Here is a 22,112-nt window from a genome sequence, read left to right on the forward strand (position 1 = left end):
AATAAATTGCAGAATAAGTATTAGTTAACATATACAAAACAATTAAGCTAGATTACAATAGATTTTAGACAAAGTTCTGTAAGTGGATTTAGCATAATATTGCTACCGTATACATAAATATGTGGTCTACAATGCCTGTCATATTTCTCAGTTAATAATTTGGAATTTGTTTACTTAAAAGAAACATAACTTTATATCATATGACTCAATTTAAAAACAAAAGTCAATATTTTTTAACATATATATCTCTGTTCTTTTAGGCATACAATACTTTCTGAAATTTATGATACCAATTCAATTATTCCCTTCTGATATGGTTACCATCCATAGAAATATCTAGATAACTATAATATTTACAGTATTAGGAAACATTAAAATACTATTTCATATTTAGAAGACAAAATATATGTCATAAAGAATTGTTTTTCAAATATGGAGTTTTATTTAAAATATAAATAAAGGTGAAAAAACACACAAAAACAGTCATTCAGACTATGTAATATTCCTAAATTTAGACACACTGGCTCCCAATGGGGCTGGCAATCATTTTCTTATTAGAAACATAGAACAATATATTAAAAAGTTTTTGCTGTCATATCACACATAGCAGTTTGTTCTTTGATTAGAGGAGTGACTCAGGGAACTTCACTGAAAAAGACAATCAGAGCAACTCTTGGGGAAAAATATCTCTCCATTGATCCAATACCTCTTTATTGATCCAATAAATTGACATAAACAATGTTACAAACCATGTTAGTTCCAGTAAGCATTACATAAATCCTTTTTCACCCCTACATGTTTTCTTCTTAGCAGTTGATCTGTGACCTATAAAACTAAGGTCAATCAACTACATTAGTACTGCATTGCCCTAGCCCATTTTTCTTAGTCCATTCCATCAATTTCCTCAGAAATAATTTTTTTAAAAGCCCTGCTCCCAGCAGGAAATTTAATATGTGCAAAGTTCCCATATATTCACAGACACTTAACCTGCACATACCATCACTGACACTTAAAGCATTAATTCATGGCACTGCAGGTCAGCATTGAACTCTAGAATAGCTAAACATCTCAAGAGTCATATTTCTTTGCCTTAGCTCAGTACTTTCTTAAGAACAAATGCTGACCGTCAACAGCTATAATAAGAGAGCATTCTAATGTCACATCATTTAGGACACATCATGCTTGTGTTGAAGAGTTACGGGTGCAATCAAAAGACAGATTTAGTTAAAATTAACCCCTGACAATCACTGAAAAGCACATAGTGGCTTCTATGTCTGCATGAAATATAATAGTTGACAGTGAAAGCAGTAATGGTCCTTTCTTGATATGCTATTATTTCCTAAAGTTGATTAACAACTAAAAAAACAATACCTATGAGCATATTTCAAGATAGTAACAAAAATACACTTTTTAGAATAAACTTAACTTATTGTTTATACAGAGTATCTGCTCCATAAACTTATAATCTAGTGATATCATTTAAAATCACTTATATGTACCTGGAGATAAAAAAGCAAATGTATTCATATAAGTACATTATGCATTTCCACGTTTCTAAATCCACATGCTTGTGTATAGCACTGACTTTAACGCATCCCTGCAAACTCAGTTTTAAAAGCATGCAAAGCCGTGATGCATTTTACTGTGAATGATTAAAAATAAATCCAGAAATAAAAATTTTATTTTCTTACCTGGAGCATGAAACTGTTTCTGTTCAATGCTGGACCAAAGTAGGGCTGGAAAGGGGACTTGATTTTTGTTTTCTTTTCAAAATCCGCTTTAATGATGCAGGAGTGAGATGAGCTATTCCAAGGTGAAGTCTGTTATTTCTTTCTGGAGCTTAGAGCTGACATCCTCTTTTAAAAGAAAAGGCACCTCAGTAAGTTGTTGACTGAGGGAGCTGCAAAGCAAGATTATCGGGCACCAGCATTCACATAGTGATGCTATGGAACGTGCACTGCCTTCCTCCCACCTTGCATTCCTCTCTCCCTCTCTCTCTTGCTCGCTTTCCTTTTCACCCTGACGCTCTCGCTCAGCTGAGTCTCAGCTCCTGCTGCTGCTGTGTAATCAATCTAGCCCGTCTGAAGCTAATAGTCCCCTATTTAACCAGCCAATCAATAGCAAGGATTCCACTGCTCGTCCCAAGAGTCTTTTCCAAGAGTGGTACAAACAATAAGAGTTTTGCCAGCAGTTTAGTCAAGTATTTTTCATTATTTTATCTCCCTTAGAGACAAGGTTTAAGAGAGCAGAAGCTCAAAGCAAGCTTAACGTTATTGCAGATTTTTGTGTTTTAAAATGTTACCCTTTCTTATCCAGCTGTATTAACTTGTAATTGTACATCCTCACCTTTCTTCCATCAGCATTTAAGAATTGCTGCAGACTGGCAAAGTGTGATAGAATCTTTCTCATTCAAATATGTCAAAAAAAAATCAGTAGCAACATTACATACATTGATAAAAGCTTTTTGCTAGAAACAATACCTCCAGTTGCCTATATGGCTAGGATCAATTAAAGAACATCCCATTATATTGATTTATGTTAAGAGCTAATTATTTTTTTCTAGAAAAATCCTGGTAATTATTTTTATTCCTCATAAAGAACAAGAGGTGATGTGTGTAGTTATTTTTGAACCAGAGTCTGAATCAGGCTTCAGTGTATAAAACATTTTTCAATTTTAAAGCATTAATCTACAAAAGGATCCCTCTGAATGTATCAAATAGAGCATTTCACACCAGATTCATCCATTCAAGGTTAAGAAGATTTTCTTCTTAAAGTGACACATTCATTGGTCATCTACTGTGACTGACCATAATAAAAAAGCACAAAGCAAACCATTGAAGACCAGACTGGTTTTTCATTTCCCACATGCTTCTAGGGGGAAAGAAAAAGAAAAAGAAAAAAGAATGGAGCACATGGGTCAAGTTAGCCAAACCTTAGAAATGCATTATCTCTCAGTTTCTAATTAGGGGGTGGTTCCTGTCTCAATTCTAAACTGCTTGGTAAACCAACCTTTTGGTTACTTTTTTCTTTATAACAATGCATTTCTGTGCTCATTAAAGCAAACCATATAAGAATGCTTAACTACATCTCAATTCTTAGTTGGCATTAAATTCTGGGCAGTAGTCATTGTAGTTGCAAAACTTTAGCATCATATGATACAAATAAAAGTTTGTAATATGTAGTAAAGCATCTTGTAAATGGACTTAAAAGGCCACAGGTTATATATGATCATGGAGTCACACTCAATTAAAGTCCAAATAATAAGTGTTGTAACACCTATTAGAGGCCCACTTCTTGATTTAGTTGACTCAGCTGAGCAAATATTTATTGAGCAACTCTTTGTATCAGGCCTTATACTCTCAGTAATAGAAAAGTAATTAAATAAAGAAGAGAACAGGCTACTTGTTGTTCTTGGTATTTTCAGTGTCCTGTAGTTTTGGTAGTCAATTACCCAGGATTTTACAATCTGGTGAGTAGATAAGAAGGTCTCAAGTAAGCAAAACACAAGAGAGGGTAATTACCTGTCTTCTTTAACAGTAGCTCAAAAAGCAACAAATACTCAATAGAGAGATCATGCTTCCTCTAAAACAACAGAAAGACTTGTAAAGGAGAGCATTGCATTGATCTTTATCAATGAGAATACAAATATTTTATAGGCAGAAGAAAAATGCAATAATTGGGGGCAGAAAACCAACAGAAGCAAAACTAAACTGTCAAAGGAGGTCTGAGGTGAGGGAGGGGCATTAAGATGAGCAATGCAGGAGGCATGGCTGGAACTCTTAGCCTAGGAAAGAAAGTATGACTGGAAAAAAGGGAAAGGTACATAAAATGTGAGATGTTGAATGCTAGTCTGAGAGTAATTGGGTAATTGGGAGAATTTTCAGGTTTTTTTTAAACAGGCACGTGATAAATTTTAAAGTGTACTTTGAGAACCCCAGTATAACAGATGGTATAGCTAGTACTAAAATGGGGCCTCAGTGAGAGTCAACAATTACTAGGGAAACCATCACCAAGGTCTCCCTTAGGAGTAGTGATGAACCCTTATGCTGATGGTGGGAATTTGTAGAATGAACTAATACTAAAAAGCCCTCTGAAATAAATAAATAAACTAAATAAAAAGCATTCTGAAATGAAGTCTTTACCTTGACTTTGCAAGCTAGTAAGAAGAGGTACAGCTTGGAAAGACCTTAAATTTTCAACTTAGATAGGTGACTGGAAAATAAAAAGGGAATGGTAAATGGTGTACACTTATACTCCACCTCTTTCTTTACTCTGCCATAGAATTTAATCCTGTCTAAATTTGTCTTGTTGTGGTTACTATATGCACTTTCCTACAACAATACAAGCTCCATAAGAGAAAAGAACTGATTTTGGCCAACACTTTTTCCCAAGTGTTTTTAATAATTGTGTCTGGTACACATTAATTGTTCAATAAATATTTCTTCAATCAAAAACAACAAAATAATTAGCATGTTGGTAGTAATAGAATAATCACAACCTGACAGTTCCTGAGCTAATAATTCTCTTATTTCACACTCAAAACTATATGAAATGGATATTAGTTCATTTTACATATGAAGAAAATGAACTTAAAGAGGTTGATTACCTAGTCTAATGACACACAACCAACAAGTGCCTGTTGGATTTCAAAACACATGCCTTCAATAATGCTAAGTTTTCAGGAACCAGCAGATAATATGACATAAAATAGAAAATAATAATTTGAATATTGATTTGTGGGTAGAAAGAGCAAAGATAAATTAAAACTAAGAGTTGGAATTCTGGGATGATGACAGGGTTGGATGCACCATAAATCTGTCTTTCCTCCCTTACACAGCAATTATACTGGAAGAATCTAACTGATGTAACTATTAAGATTTTAACATTCTGGAGTCTATTGAACATTGACAACTTCAAGTGAAGGCTTGGATGATTAATTTACAGTTAATTTTGGTCCCTTTAAGCTATTAGTATAGCAGCAGCTACCATCCTACATATGTCAGCCCTATGGTAGACAGCTATGCATATATTCTTAGAATAGATTGTATATAATTTGTGGGGATCATGGTTGGATAAAAGGACTCCATCCCATCCTCCAAATATTGGAAATCTGTGTTCTGCTCATTGCTTGCTGCTTCTCATCACAGAAGAGCATACCAACAGGCAATGACCATTGTTGCTACAACTTCCCTCAATGTTTCAATCCCCCCCACCACCTAAATAAAACAACCTTCAAAAGATTTAAAGGGCTGACAACTTTTCCTTCCTTCAATTTTCTCTGTTACTCACTTAGGATCTAGAAATTGAAGACTAGGATATTTAAAATCAATGACATATACAGGAGAAGTTAGAAAGTCATCAATCATGCCCATGAAAAGGAGTGGGCTCAGAAAAGCCTTGAGAAAACATTATGTTTACACTTCAGACTCACTTTTGTCACAGAGAAAGCCTGTAACGATCAAATGCACACAAAACAAAACAAACAAAAACAAAACAGAAAACATCTAATCCTGGGAAAAGTGGAGAATCTGATTTCCAGAGTTACCACATTATTAGATTCAAATGTACAGCTTTAAACAAAAAATTCACAAGGCATATAAAGAAACAGAAAGTTGTGACTCATTCAAAAGAAACAAAAAGAAAAAAACCCAGAAACTCTCTCTGAAAAGGACTATATTCAAATATATTCTAACAACTATCTTGAAGATGCTCAAAGTAAATGAAGAGGTGGAAAAAGTCAAGAAAATGATGTAATGCTTGATGAAAATATCAATAATGAGATAGAAAACCTAAAAATAAACTGACAAATCTCAGAACAAAAAGTGCAATAGCTAAAATGGAAAATTTACTAAAAGGATTCAAAGGTAGTTTTGAGCAGGCAGGATAAAGTATCAGTGAACTGGCAGTTAGGACAGCAGAAAATATTTAGTTTGAAAAACATAAAGAAAGATTGAATAAAAGTGAAGAGAGCCAAAGGGACCAGTGAGACACCATCAAGCAAACCAAAATACACACTGTGGAAGAGTCAGAAGGAGAATAATGTTTGCAGAAATAATGGCTGAAAACTTCTCAAATTTGATGAGAGATATGAATATAAATATCCAAGAAGTACAATGAATTAAAAGTGGGATGATCTCAAAGAAACCCATGCTAAGATGTTATAATCAATCTGCTGTAAACCAAAGACAAAGACAGAATTTTGAAACTATCAACACAAAAGTGCCTGGTCACATACAAAGAATCCTCAATAAGATTATCAGCAGATTTCTTACAAGAAACTTAGGAAACTAGAAACCAGTGGGCTGATAGATTCAAAGTGCTAAAAGATAAAATTTAGCTGTCAACCAAAAATACTATCTCTGCCAAACCATTCTTCAAAAATGAGAAATAAATTAATAATTTCCCAAATGTACAAGAGCAGACAGGTTTTTTTTTTTTTTTTTTTTTTTTTTATTTTGGCATATTATGGGGGTACAGATTTTAAGGTTTCAATAAATGCCCATTCCCCCCCTCCCCCCAAAAGTCTGAGTCTCCATCATGACCATCCCCCAGATGGTGCACATCTCACTCACTATGTATGTATATACCCGCCCCCCTCCCCCCTCCCACCTGCCCAATACCCTATTACTGTAGCACCTATGTGTCTACTTAGGTGCTACTCAGTTAATACCAGTTTGCTGGAGAATATATCTGGTGCTTGTTTTTCCATTCTTGGGATACTTCACTTAGTAGTATGGGTTCCAGCTCTAACCAGGAAAATATAAGGTGTGCTAGAGCAGACAGGTTTTTAGCACTAGCAATAAATGCTAAAGACAGTAATGGAATTTTTAAAAACAGAACATTAGATGGTTATTTAATGTCAAATGAAGAAAAAGAGCTCCATCAAGGTAAATACATAAGCAGTTATAGAACTTGCGATATTGTAACCAGGGTCTGTACGTCTAACTTTTGTGTTCTACATGATTTAAGAGACTAATGTATTAAAATAATCATAATCTAAAATATAGTGTTATTGTAACTTTGATTTATAACTCCAAGTTTTGTTTTCTGCATATATAAGAGACTAATGCATTAAAAGAAAAATCCCTCTTGAAATTTATGTTGAATCTTAAGGAATCCTGATTAGCCAATACATTTCTGAGAAAGAACAAAGCTGGAGAACTCACACCTCAGATTTCAAAACTGCTACAAATTTACCATAAGCAAACAGTGTGGTGCTGACATAAAGAGAGACATATGAAGTAATGGAATAGAATCCAGAATCCAGAAATAAACACTTATATGACCAAGTTATTTTTGACAAGAATGCCAAGAACATTTATGGGGTAAATACCCCAATTCAATAATTGGCAAAGAACTTGAATAAACATTTCCACTAAAAAAGATAAGTTAATGATCAATAAGTACATGAAAAGGTGTTGAACATCACTAAACATCGGGGAAATGGGACTCAGAGTTACAATGAGTCACCAGCTCAAAAACATTAGAATGGCAACTATCAAAAACAAAAAAGAAAATTGAAAGTATTGGTGAGCATTAGAGAATTTAGAACTCTTGTGAACTACTGGTAGGAATGTAAAATGGTACAGCTGCTTTGGAAAATGGTACATCAATTCCTAAAAAAATTAAAAATGGAATTACCACATATTCCAGTAATTCCACTTCTGCATATAAATGCAATAGCATTGAAAGGGCGATCCTAGAGAGATTTTTGTACACCAATGTTTATTGAAATATTATTCACAATACTGAAAACATGGAAGCAATCCAAATATCCATTGACATATAAATGGATAAAAAAAAAAGTTGGTATGTACAGACAATGGAATGTTATTCAGCTTTAAAAAAGACTGAAAATTCTGACATATTACAACATAAATGAATCATGAGAATGTTATGCTAAGTGAAACAAACAAGTCCCCAAAAGATAAATAATTAACTATTCCACTTTTATATAAGGTACTTAAATAGTCAAAATCACATATAGAGAAGGGATTATAGGATAGTGGTTTCCAGGGGTTAGTGGGAGGGAGGAATGGGGAGTTTGACAACCACGAGAGCTATGGGCTAGGAATAAAAGTGGTGTTAGTGGGTATAGGGAGGAGGGCTACAGGAGGGCTATGTGGAATATGAATAGCTACTAGCTGCATTATAGTGGAGACGTCACCAAGTGGAAGGAGAAGGTTGACAAAGTTCCCCTAAAGTCTCAGCTGACCCCATAGGCCATAAATTTCCAGCGGCACCAATCTGCAAGATTGCATGGATTTCCCAAACTGTGCTCAGCAGCTTGAAAGACTTCGAGGTTGAAAGGATTAATAGAAAGCAAAGATTTGGGGGTTTGCTTTTTCAGAAGAAATTTGACAGGAAAAGAGGAAGAGGGCACTGATTTTTGCATACTTTGAACATCAAAGATTCTGAACAGTTGTTTTGATAATTGGTGGTAAACAGTTTATTCCTGTGGATAAGGGAAAGAACTGATTGAAAAATACACCTTAAGAGAGCAAATGAAAGAGAGAATGCTTAGTTTACCAAGGTCACAGAGGAAATAGAAAGTTGGGGCCAAGAGCTTTCATAGAAGATTTAGTACTGATAAGGGGGTTATTTCTTTGGAGGCATAGGTGCAAAAATATAGTTAGATAGGTAGAGTGAATAATATTTAATAGCACAACAAAATGACTGTAGTCAACAGTAAGCTATGGTATAGTTTAAAATAACTGAAAGAGTGGAATTAAAATGGTCTTAACACAAAGAAATGATAAATGCCTGAGGTGATGGATACCCCAATTACTCTGATTTGATTACTACATATTGTATGCTTTTAGCAAAACATCACATGTACCCTAAAAATAAATACAACTATTGTGTAAAAATAATCATTAAAAATAAAAATTTTAAGCAAAAATAAAGAGATTAGTTTTATTCAAAACATTATTCTGGTGAATTAATTTACTTATTACAAAATACTTTTAATATCTTAATATTCCAAGTAACTTAATATAAGCTAAAAATTTAAATATGTATGTAGGAATTTTTCTATCTTCATATTATATAATCTAGTAGACAATGTATATTTATCATTATGAAAAATATATAATTATAATTATTAATATGAGTAAGATCTGCAATAAGATTATCTGGAGCACTAAGAATCACAAAAATGGAAAAGTAAAATATTGGAAGATGAACACACAGGTGTGGACAGAGGAAAAATATGTGTCAGAAGATTTCAAAAGAGAGAGAAAAAATAAAAAGTGGGACGATATTTGAGCTTAGTTTTGGGTTCATGTGCTTTTAAAATAGAACATAGTCCACTGAAGTCAACATAGACCGTAGTTTATAAGGATGAAAATGCCACATCAGACAGAATCTTACATTCCACATTAAGAAGAGATTGGAATGAGAAAATAAGTAGGTCAGTAAGTGTTTTTATTTCTAATATCTTTTCCCTATAATTACGTGGGAAAAAATCCAAGAAATAAAATCACAATGATGGTCTAATCACACTTTAGAAAGAATATTTTTAGAAAGAAAAAATATTTTAGAAATATAAAATCATTGATGATGATAATAACAATGTTTTAGAAATAACATTTAGTGGCAAGGAGAGATAGTTGGAGATTTTACAAAAGCACTAGCTGTGAGGATGGAGATGAGAGAAAATGTTAAAGTAGTTTTTAGACAATAAAACGTAAGAACTTGATGAATTACTGAATGGTAAGTAAGTGTGAAGACAATAACTAATAGGGATCTATCTTGATGCTGAGTTATGATGGAGAAAGAAAGGTATATTTTTGTTTTAGAAATGATGATGCTGACATTTCTGATGAACATGTAGGTGTAGATCCGTAATTGTTTAGTAATTGTGTTTTCTTAAATTTACGATAGTTGTTTTAACTGAGGGTATGAATTTAGATGATAATTTATGATAGCTAAGATGATCAAGAAACAACAATCAAGGAAGAACAATAGTAAAAAGACAAGAAAACCAAAGGCAGAAGCACAGAAGACTCTGACATTTTTAAGGCACCCACAGAGATAAACCGTTAAAAGATACTGAGAAAGATCAGAATGAGAAATCCAGAAGTTAGAAATCTACAAAAGCCACAGTGGAAAATGTATTAGGCATTCGCTGGTGCTTTAAAGGAGAAGATTTATGTTTTGTATTGTGGTCTGTTAGGGTCAACTTTATTAATAGTATTGCAGATGATCAGTGAATAAAATACATCAAAGAATAAAACAATATTCTTCTCCACTTCACAATTATTATTTTCTCCCATGTGTTTGCTATTCTTTGAATGTTTTTATATTGAGTAATTCTACATGTAAATCTCAATGCTAGACACAATGGGGAACACAAAAGTGAACCGAGTAATGTTTTAGAGATAAGGAGCAAATATTCTAACAAGAAAATAAGATAGGCATTTATTTTAAGAGATAAACATAACCTTGTACAAATAAACAATTAGAATGTTGAAAGGACTCATTCTGTATCACTTATCGAATGCAAATACTTTTTAAAAATTAATGTATAAAAATAGAGAAATATGAATTAAAACTCTTGAATTTAATTTTTGACTGTGTCATGAGAACATACTTAAACTTCAGAACTTTGACCAGAACTTGTTTTATTAAATAATATGCACTTGTACATGTGAAGGGAATTTATTGCAGGTATTTATAATGTGTTTACATATCAATCATCAAAGCATGATCAAATATAAATATTTTATTTTTGAAAATACTTTCATTTTTGAAATTAATTAGAGAATATTATGATTTATGCATATCAAGTATAAACCTTAAGATTTTCTTTCCTAAATGCTTTATCAGGATATGTCTATATAACAGAAGAGCAAATGACTTGTAAATATATTTCTTTGGTAATGACAAACCATCATTTTCACTTTCATATTAATATTCCCATTCTATTAAACTCTTGTAGTACATAGTATCTGTACTACTCTTATTATTTTGTATTACTATTACCTAACACTGGACATTTATTTGTTCTAATGTATATTTTAGCTCTTTGAAAAGACTATTAGCAATTCTTGAATAGGAATTATATTTTACACTTTTTAAAATCTTCTATAATAAGCATTGTTATTAGTACATGACTTTTGAATTACTGAATTATTAAATAATTTTTAATTGTGAGTTTTTATGTCTGTATTGGAGAAATATCATTATTCTAAGAGATGAATACAGAATTATTTCCAAGAAAAGAGCTGCCTAGTTTTAGTTATTGATCTTATTTTAAAAGTGAGGTTGCCTGAGTATATCTTGAACAAGCTAGAGTTATCCAAAAAGATGTGTGAGCAGTGATACTGGTAAATCAGAAATGATGGGAATTTACGGTTGTGGTTAGGTGAGGTGTAGGGGAGACAATGGGGGCTGGGTAGAGCAATGCGGTTATTGAGACCAGCTAGGTTGATGGAATTGATGATGGCAGAGGTGGCTGAAGTAAAATTTAATTTAATTACATAACCCCACTCAAATATACCAAAATACTAGAAGAATCTTCAAAATACAAAACTGCATGGCATGCATAGTGATTGAGACTTTGATCCAATTCTAGGTCAGCCCAGGGAAGCTGAAGCCCCAGGATATAGGTTGAAATGAAGATCAGTTATTTAATGGAAACAGGATATCGAACTAAAAAATGTCCAAAAGAATTTCAATCCCTAGGAATTCAGAAAATGTTGAGAAGCCATTAAATTTTTGTAAGTTGGAGTATATGAGATTCAAGCCAAATGCATTTAAAACTCAAAAGTATAGCTGACAAGAGCTGATATAGAGGTTACTATATAAGTCACACATATCACTGTTTTTAAAGTCCTTTTACAGTTCTTCTTACATTACAGAGTCTCAGGATCTAAGATGTGCATTTCTTAGGCTTGATCTCAGAAAAGTTGTTGCGTGTCTTTGCATCTGCCAATCAACTCTCTTTATGAGACTCGAAAGTAAAAATGAGCAAAGTGACACAGTTATTGATCACAAGAGACCATATCTGCGAGCAAGCATGAAAGCGAGCACATCTGTTTTGGGGGAATAGCAGAGGCAAGATTCTTGGGCTTATTCCCTTATTGTTTCAAATGACAAGTGACAATACAGTAGTGTTTCCACTAGAATAGTGTCTGCATATGGTTGTTTATAGGCTTTTCCTGATGTCTTTCCCTGTGCATAGTTCCTGAGTATGTAGAATCCCTGCCTAGTTCTTTCCTCTCCTGGTGACTCTGTAACAAAATTAATATCCATAATAAATCCCCAACTGTTTCGATGGGGTGGGTTCTGTTATCTAAAACTGAGAATTCTAGGGGAATAAATATAAGTAAAATGTACAATAATGAAGCACAGTATAAATGGCTTGTGGGATACTTTGAGATAACAAATAAACATGTTGTTCCAAATGTCAAGAATCTTGGCGTAATATTAAAATGCCATTTAGTAAATATCTTCCGCACTCTGTGAGATACTTTATCCATAAAGTCAAAGTCAAAGGCCATCTGACACGAATTAGAAAAACACTCAAATGCTCTGTAATAGGCTACAGCAATTTTAGCAAAGTTTCAGAGATTTCACTACATCAAAAATGAAAAATATACCTATTGGGTAAAGTGTACACTACTGAAAGCTCTGACTTCAGCATGGCACAATCCATCCAGGCAACAAAACTTCTACTCCTTCATTTTTTTTTTAAATAAAAAATATTTAAATGAAAACAAAAAGTGAGTTTCTTGTTTCCAGGGCTATCCTTCAATAGAAAGCAGTTGGGAAAGTAAAAGAAAGAACATGATTACAAAAAGTCTTGTTAAATGTTTAAGTATGATGGACCCAACAACATTTTTCCCAAAACATAATTTTTAAAGCTTTGGTTATAGGAACAGGGAAAGTTGGTCATACATGCCCTGTGTACTAGGACAATGTGAACTCTTGATTATTTGAGGTTTAAATACGGGAGCTGAAATCAAACAGGGAGTCAGACAGTGAATCTTCTGCCTCCCAGAACAATATGAGCAGGTGTTCCTTTATTGTAATAGCCTGGTTTCCGCTTAGACCTTCTCTCTGTGTAGCTGGAGTCCAGTTACCAGATGGGTGTGAACTGAGACTGGGAGAAAAGGTACAAACGACTGAGAGTGCTTATGGTGCTAAGAAGACCAGATTACTTCAAAGAGGAACATTATATAAATGCTGCAGCTAGTAAGAGCTTTCAATGCAGTGAAGCATCTGGTATTAGTTTGTGTATGTTTTGCTGTAAATTCTGTGCATTGCTCATCCACAAATACATTGCTTCTGTTTCTGCAGTCTATGTTTTTCTTGGATTACTTCAACACTGCTTCTCTTCCTGCTCTGGCCTTTCATTTTGCTGAAAGAAAGAAACGTCTTGATGTTGAAAAGGATTGATTTGTAAGCATTCTACAAAAGCAGTAGAAATATCACAGGCTTCAGTGAGACTGTTAAATATTATATCTATGGGAATGCTTATTGACTGTATCATTATATAAAAAAATAGAGTATCATGTTATCTTATAGAAAAGTGGGTAATCTTTCCCCAAAAAGCTGTGTTTTACTCAGATGTTTTACTTTGGTTTGCTTTCTGGAGAAGATTATAGTAATTCTGAAGTGAGAAGGTTTTTCGTCTACAGGAAATGTCCTGCATTGAAATATATAATGGTGGTTGGCTATCCTATCTAATCAACAGTTACATAGTTGTATAAAACTTAGACCTGATGGTACCTTTGCCATCATATTCATTTTATTAAGGATCTGTTTGGATACATTTGAAGAGTCCATTCTATATTTCCATTTTCTCTTGAATTGTATGTAGGGAGGGAAAAAATTACAAGCTTTCAAGATGAAAAAATGTAAAAGTAAGACTAGAAACTTTAAAGTGGTAGTTGGGAGTTAGAAGTGAAAAGAAAGCAAAAAGGAGAAAAATCAATAGTAACACAGGAAAGAGAAAGCATCAGTGATATGAACAACACTGTCTATCAAATGAGAAAGAAACAAGAACTCCAATGTGGCTCTATAGAAGAAATATTTTAGGGCTGCTAAGGAAAGGGCTCAAGGAGAAAGTTGTGCTTAGAGAACATTCAGGCAAGTCTCTTATAGCCCCATACCTAGGAAACAGATCAAAGAACTCACATAAAATGCGGAGTCCCCGTGAGTTACAATATACAAACATATGTGTTTATGTATATGTATAAATGCATATGTGTATATGTGTATATATGTGTGTGTGTGCACACACATACATACACAGAACTAGAGTGAATCATGACTTTAAATAAGGACTTCATTTAAAAAGGGATGAGTAAAGGTATGATTACTAATAGAAATGATCTCTGTCAACAGTTTTAAAGCTACAGAAGCTAGTGTTAAAACTATGAATGGTAGGAACAAAGAAAGGTAGATAATACACACCTGACTGAAATCATCATTATATTATGAAGATAATTTTAGGGGGTAAAAGTGACAATTGTGAATTAATTCTAGAAGAGGGGAAAAAAATCACTGTCACTTTGAACCTCAAGTTCACGGGTTAAAGATTTTGAATAATAATTGATTCATATTCTGCAAGAGAATCTAGAAAACAATTGTAACAATTCTAAAATTAAGGAAATAAGGTAATAAAATTAAGCTAAATCTGAGCAACGAAATCAACCAACCAAACAACCAACAAATAGACAAAACATAGTAAATAAAAGGATACCAGGTCACTGGGAGGTTATGGTATACAGGAGGATTTGACAGCCCAAAAGTTAGAACTGCTTAGGTTTAAAGGCTACTTTTTAAGTAAGAAGAATGACAGAAATTGAGAGATGTATGAAATTTCTCACTGGAAATTTGAGTCTCAGTTGTCAAAACATTTTTCTTGCATAACTGTTTGACTGGAAAAGGGAGTGAAGAGTTACAGCTGATGAAAAATTATACTTTTAATTAAGGATATTTTCACAGCACTCTCTTCAATTATTTTACTTCTAAGGAGTTGGAATAATTCATAACAACAGATACATGGAAATGTTTATCCTTGGGTTTGGAATATAGTAAGATTTTTATACTCAATTTAGTGAAGGCACATATAAAGTAAATAAAATATTAATATTCAAATATTTATTGAAAGTAAACATTACATTATTTAAATTTTCAGGTTTGTTTCAAGAAATAGTTTCTGTCTTTAACTCTGTTGTCATAAATCTGGGCTTCTGGTGAGGAAAGGAGGCAAGATTATTTACATTTATCTCTAAAATTCTCTCTGGCACATTGTAATGAGCCAGTCATTTTTGTAGGTGTTTAAGTTATTCTCATATGAAGACTTTCCTCCTTTAATTAAAATGGCATCAGTCAGTCCAGAGTGCCCCTTTCTGTGATTGCCCACCTACCTGCTCAAACCTGGTTTCTGAGTCCATTGTTAAACATTCCATATTGTGAGGAATATCTTGAATTTAATATAAAATTACTTTTAGGAGAAGCAGAGAAAACTCCTGTGACCCAATTCTATGCTCTTCCTATAAATTAGAAATTGTCTTGTCTTAATTCATAAGTCCTTGCCCTATCTTTCCTTAGTAGAAAGTGTTACAGAAAACAGCAGGAGTCATTTAGTTCCACTTTTCACACACTCACTTTTAAGAGCTGACACTGAGAACTCAGAGGAAAATGAGAAAGGCTGAGCTGGTTATGAATTCATTCTACTGCTGAATGTAAGGGGGGGGGAGGCTGATTCCTAAAATTATAAAAATAAAAGAGAATTAGAAATATATAATCACATTTGCACTATAAGACATTCAAAGAAAAATTAGAAAAGATTGTCATGGTGGCTTATTACAACATGGTAATACTTATTACAACATAATTATACATGTATATATACATATACAAAAGCATATACAATATATATAAATTGGTTCACATAATTGTGGGGGATTACAAATCCATAATCCATAGGGCAGCAGGCCAGAAGGCTGGGCTGGAATGCAGGAAGGAGTTGATACTGCTGTTTTGAAGCAGTAGTTTTCCTCTCTAGGAAACTCAGTTTTTCACTCTTAAGTTTTTCATTCTTTTCACTTTTAATTGTCTTTAAACTGATTAGATGAAGCTCACCTACATTATTGAATGTAATTTTCTAAATTAAAGTTATTGGATCATAGTAGTTAACCATATCTGTGGAATAACTTCCTAGCAATACCTAGATTAGTGTTTCCTTAAATATCTGGGTACTATGCCCTAGCCAGGTCAACACACCACACATAACATTAACCATCACAATATCTAAGCAGTCTCATGATTAAATTCCCCCATCCAGAATTTGTAAATAATTCTCTACCATTTAATTGCACAATACTATGTGTGTCCCAATTATTACATGTCCCATAGTTCTGTGCTGTGTTAGAAATTCTATTGATGGAGGAAAATATGTTAAACTTTAAATTCTAGTCTAAGATCAAAGTGCCAGATGGACCAAGCTCTGTCTTAGATGCTAGGGAAAGATCTGGTGCAGACCTCTCTTCTAGCTTCTCACAGTTCTTTGGCTTGTGGCAGCATAACTCAGTCTTTACATGGTATTTTCCCATTCGTGTGTCTGTGTCCCAATTTCCTCTTTTTATACAGACATCAGTTTTGCGGGCCCACCCTTCTCCTACATGTCTTTATCTTAGCCAATTATGTTTGCAATGACCCTATTTCCAAAAAGAGGTCACATTGAAGATTGAGACTTCAACACATGGAATTTTTGAGGGACATTTCAACCATAACACAGAGATTGAAATAAACTGGTAAAAAATGTTTTCTATCTTTTTATGAGCACTGTGCTGCAAGTTTTCTACTTATACCAACAGATATAAACTTTTTCCTGTTGTGCCCTGCTTTCTGCACAGAACACTGATTTAATCTCCTGCATGCTCTGGCTTTTAGTATGTCTTGGTGAATGGGGAATACTGGAGGAAAATTTTTAAAGGATAGGAAGTGAAGAGAGGATGGAAATTGAGGCAAGGGTATGTCTACCCCTCGCTACTTTTGTGAATTGTCGTCTTGAGTTTGTTGCATCCATCAACCAAATACTATCACTTGTCTCTATAAGATCTCATCATTACTTTCCCTGGTTTTCTAGTAGCTACTCTATTTCTTCCTCTCTTCCAGCTAAGGGTGCTAGCAACTTCCACTTTCAGTTACCTGCTCTATCTCTTTTTTTTCTCCTACATAACACCCACACTTTTGTAATTATTACCTCTTGAAAATAAAATTTCCTAATGTAACTAGGCTTTCTGCTTATTGTTGGTAGCATGACTGACACAGATGCTTTCCAAACATGAGGTATGCTCTTACTAATGGATAAATTTGAAAATGTGTAACAACATAATACACTGTCTAGATTTTGTGAAACTTTCATCGATAAAAATTTGTTAATTCTCTTTTTGAGCTATTGTTCATTTTGTGACATTTTTGAAGCTGCTGTTGTTTGGTGTCCTCTTGGTGGTCCAAATTTAGATCCTTTGAATGAATTATAATTATGGAACATCTTCCTTTTCTTTTACTTTCTCTGATATAAATTGAAACATTCCAGCTATCTTTTCATCAGTATTTTCATAGCATTATCTAGTTTCATCTTTTCATCTATGTACTTGATATTTAAAATGTATTTCTAGTAGGCAACCTATAGTTGGATCTTTCTTTTTTGATCTAATCTGGCAAAGTCTTCCTTTAAATGTATTGTAATCATCAATACAATTGAGGTTAGATCTGCCATCTCACATTTACTTTCTGTTTGTGCCACCTATAATTCAGTCTTTTAAATCTTTTTCAGTCTTCTTTTGATTACTTGAATATATTTTTATAATTACATTTTTGTGAATTATTGTCTTATTAGTTATGTCTTTTGTTACATATTTTTAAAATGTATACAAATTGAGAGAGTAGTATTGGTTCAAAGGTAGATCTACAACAGAATGAAGAGTTCATTCTGTAAGGAAAGCACAGTCTTTACCATAAATATTACTAAGTCAATATTAGGATACTCATGAGAATATTAAATTTGACCTCTACATCACATAGTACAGACTAATTAAGTTATGATGAGTTATAAACATAAGGATAAAAGGTAAAATAATAATGCTTCTATATAAAAACATATGAGAATATTATAATAACTTTGATAGGCAAAGAATTCTATAATTCTGCAACAAAAGAACCATTAAAAATTTTCCAAATGATAAATTAGACTTCATTAAAATTAAGAACTCCTGTTCATCAAGTGATATTAAGAAAGTAAAAGGGCAAGCCAAAGCTGACAAACAATATTTCAAAGTAAGCAAAACCTCAGATGCTAGTCTAGTCCACCAGAATGGCTACAAAAAATAAGAGATGACATAGCAAACGTTAGCTAGAATATTGGACAACAAAATTTTTTAGATTGCTGTGGCAGTGAAAATTAGCACAGGCACTCGGTAAATCAATTTGGCAGTATTTTCTAAAATTAAGCCTTTTCATACTCTACAAACCAGGGACTTCATTTCAGGCAAAATTTATGTGTTTATGTTTATTAAAGGTTATATACAAAAATATTTATAGCAGCATTATCTTTAAGAGCTAAAAACTGGAAACATTGATATCCATCAACAGGTCAATATGTTGTGATAATTTCATGCAGCAGAATATAATATAGCAATAAAAATGGCAAACCATAAAGACTCATAACAAAATGAATAAATTACATAGACATAATGTTAAACTGGTATGCCATATACAAAAGATGACAGGCACAACTAATCTGTGGTGTTAGGAGTCAGAATAGTGTTTATATTTGGAGTGATAGGTACTCCAGAAAGACATTAGGGAGCAGAGTATTTGGATTAATATATATCTTCTCCTGGAGGATGAATACACAAGTGTACACACAGGTAAAACTCCATCAAAGTGTAGACTAAAGGTTGTTGTCTTTATTTTGTAACTTATATCAATTAAAAAATAAACAAAAAATAAAACACATATTACACTTGTATAATGTAGAGTTTTTCTCAGAAGTATAGTTACCAATATATTGACAAATAATTGGTCTATGATTTGTTCAGAGCTTTGCCAAGTATTAATTATGATAGCGCTATCATAATCGAGCTTCCATTGAACACAGGATTGGATTAGTGTTTGGCTATTGCAATGGCTATTGCAAACACATTGGATTAATGTTTGGCTATTGCAATCCTGGCAAGAAATCTTACTTCTTCACTATATATGATATGTCTATTTTAGTCTACTGTGAAAAATGGAATGTATTTACATATTAAAATACATATATTATCATTGATTACTTTTTTTTATTTCAGCTTATTATGAGGTTACAAATTTTAAGGTTACAAAAAATGCTCTTTTTCCCCCTCTCCCCACAAGTCTGAGTTTCCAGCGTGACCATCTCCCAGATGGTGCTTATCTCACACATTATGTATGTATATACCGGCCCCCCCTCCCACCTGCCGAATACCCTATTACTGTAGTACCTATGTGTCCACTTAGGTGCTGATCAGTTAATACCAGTTTGCTGGTGAGTATATGTGGTGCTTGTTTTTCCATTCTTGGGACACTTCACTTAGTAGTATAGTCCCAGCTCTAAGCAGGAAAATATAAGATGTGCTATATCACTGTTGTTTCTTAGAGCTGAATAGTACTCCATGATATACATATACCAAAGTTTATTAATCCATTCTTGGATTGATGGGCACTTGGGTTGTTTCCACGGCCTTGCAATTATGAATTGTGCTACTATAAACATTCGAGTGCAGGTGTCTTTTTTGTAGACTGTCATTGGATCTTTTGGATAGATGCCCAGCAATGGGATTACTGGATCAAATGGTAGATCCACTTGTATCGCTTAAAGGTATCTCCATATTGCTTTCCACAGAGGTTGAACTAGTTTGCAGTCCCACCAGCAGTGTAGGAGTATTCCTCTCTCTCTCCACATCCACGCCAGCATTTATTGTTTGGAGAGTTTTTGATAAAGGCCATTCTCACTGGAGTTAAGTGATATCTCATTGTGGTTTTGATTTGCATTTCCCTGATGATTAGAGATGTTGAGCATTTTTTCATGTTTGTTGGCCATTCTTCTGTCTTCTTTAGAAAAGATTCTGTTCAAGTCCTTTGCCTACTTTTTAATAGGGTTATTTGATTTTTTTCTTGATGATTTTTTGTGAGTTCTAAGTATATTCTAGTTATCAGCCCCTTATCAGATGCGTAGGATGCAAAAATTTTCTCCCATTCTGTAGGTTGTCTGTTTACTTTCATGACTGTTTCTTTGGCTGTGCAGAAGCTTTATAGTTTGATCATGTCACATTTGTTTATTTTTGTTGCTGCTGTGATTGCCTTTGGGGACTTCTTCATAAACTCTTTGCCTAGGCCGATGTCTAGGAGAGTGTTTCCAACATTTTCCTCTAGAATTCTAATAGTTTCATACCTTAGGTTTAAGTCTGCTATCCAGCATGAGTTGATTTTTGTGAGAGGTAAAAGGTGTGGGTCCTACTACCAGTGGCTATCCAGTTTTTCCAGCACCATTTATTGAAGAGGGATTCTTTTCCCCAGCGTATGTTTTTGTCTGCTTTGTCAAAGATGAGATGGCTATATGAGGATGGTTTTTTATCAGAATTCTCAGATCTGTTCCACTAGTCAATATTCCTATTTTTGTGCCAATACCAGATTGATTTAATTACTACAGCTTTGCAGTATAGTTTGATATCTGGCATATAATAATACCTCCCATTTTGTTTATGTTGCCTAGAATTGCTTTTGATATTCGGGGTCTTCTTTGGTTCCATATGAAGCGTAAAATTATTTTTTCTATGTCTGTGAAGAATGATGATGGGATTTTAATAGGTGTTGCATTGAATCTGTAGATCAGTTTGGGTAGTATAGACATTTTAATGATGTTGAGTCTGCCGATCCACGAGCATGGAATGGATTTCCATCTGTTTACATCCTCTGCTATTTCCTTCCTCAGTGTTTCATAGTTCTCCCTGTAGAGGTCTTTTACTTCCTTGGTTAAGTATATTCCTAGATACTTTAATTTCTTTGTTGCTATTGTGAAAGGAATTGAGTCTTTGATTTGGTTCTCAATTTGATTGTTGTTGGCCTATATGAATGCCTCTGATTTCTGTGTATTGATTTTGTATCCTGAGACTTTACTAAATTCATTTATCAGTTCCAGGAGTTTCTTGGTTGAATCTTTGGGGTTTTCTAAATATAATATCATATCATCCGCAAACAGTGAAAGTTTGATCTCTTCTGCCCCTATTTGGATACCTTTAATTCCACTTTCTTGTCTGATTGTTGTAGCCAGGACTTCCAGCACTATGTTGAGTAGAAGTGGAGATAGTGGGCAGCCTTGTCTGCTTCCAGTTCTAAGTGGGAATGCTTTCAATTTTTCCACATTTAGTATGATGTTGGCTATGGGTCTGTCATATATGGCTTATATCATTTTTAGGTATGTTCCTTCTATGTCTATTTTCTTTAATTTCTTTTATATTATAATTTAGCATCCAATTTAGCATCCTTTCATTTCATCCTGTAGAAATGAGCATAGATATACATTTGATATTAGGGTAGTTAAGAAAGCTTCCTAATGTTTTCTGTGCACACACACAAACACACGAAAGGTGAATGATGGTGGACGGGGTTGAGAGTCCAGTGGACAGTCATTCCCATACATATATAGCACTGTTTCCAATAATAATTATAGTGAACAGGTAATGACAGGCCAGTGGAATCATAAAAAAATGCATATGTAAACAATAAGTCAATCACACATAATCCACATAATCACAAATTGTGATGAATGCTTTGGGATAAATTAGTAGATCAGCTCATAAGTAACTAAATGAGGCCACTTTAGACAAGATTGTAAATGAAGGCTTCTCTTAACATGGGACATTTGAAATAAGATATAAAGTTTGAGAATCAGTATTTCATGCAAACACCTGGGAGAAGAGCAAATTCAACAGCAAGTAGTCAGGGAAGAGTTTGGTATTTTCCGTTATCAGCCAGAAGTCAACACAATGACCAGATGTTCAGGGAAAGCTGTGGCCCATGCTCCAACAGTGGAGCCACCACTTCAGCAGCAGTTCATAGAGCCAACC

At 33.7% G+C, this 22,112-nt stretch overlaps 1 protein-coding gene across 2 annotated transcripts in view; it reads right to left on the bottom strand.

The window, feature by feature from the left end:
• CDH18 (cadherin 18) overlaps positions 1-2,035 on the bottom strand; it is an 854,315-nt gene extending 852,280 nt beyond the window's left edge. For both annotated transcript variants that reach the window (XM_076007946.1, XM_076007945.1), the window contains exon 1: positions 1,692-2,035. The gene's annotated coding sequence lies outside the window, so the exon portion shown is untranslated. The remainder of the gene's footprint in view (positions 1-1,691) is intronic.
• Between the last annotated feature and the right edge of the window lie 20,077 nt (positions 2,036-22,112).

Source organism: Microcebus murinus, chromosome 11 (genome assembly GCF_040939455.1).
Source record: "Microcebus murinus isolate Inina chromosome 11, M.murinus_Inina_mat1.0, whole genome shotgun sequence".
Classification (NCBI taxonomy): domain Eukaryota; kingdom Metazoa; phylum Chordata; class Mammalia; order Primates; family Cheirogaleidae; genus Microcebus; species Microcebus murinus.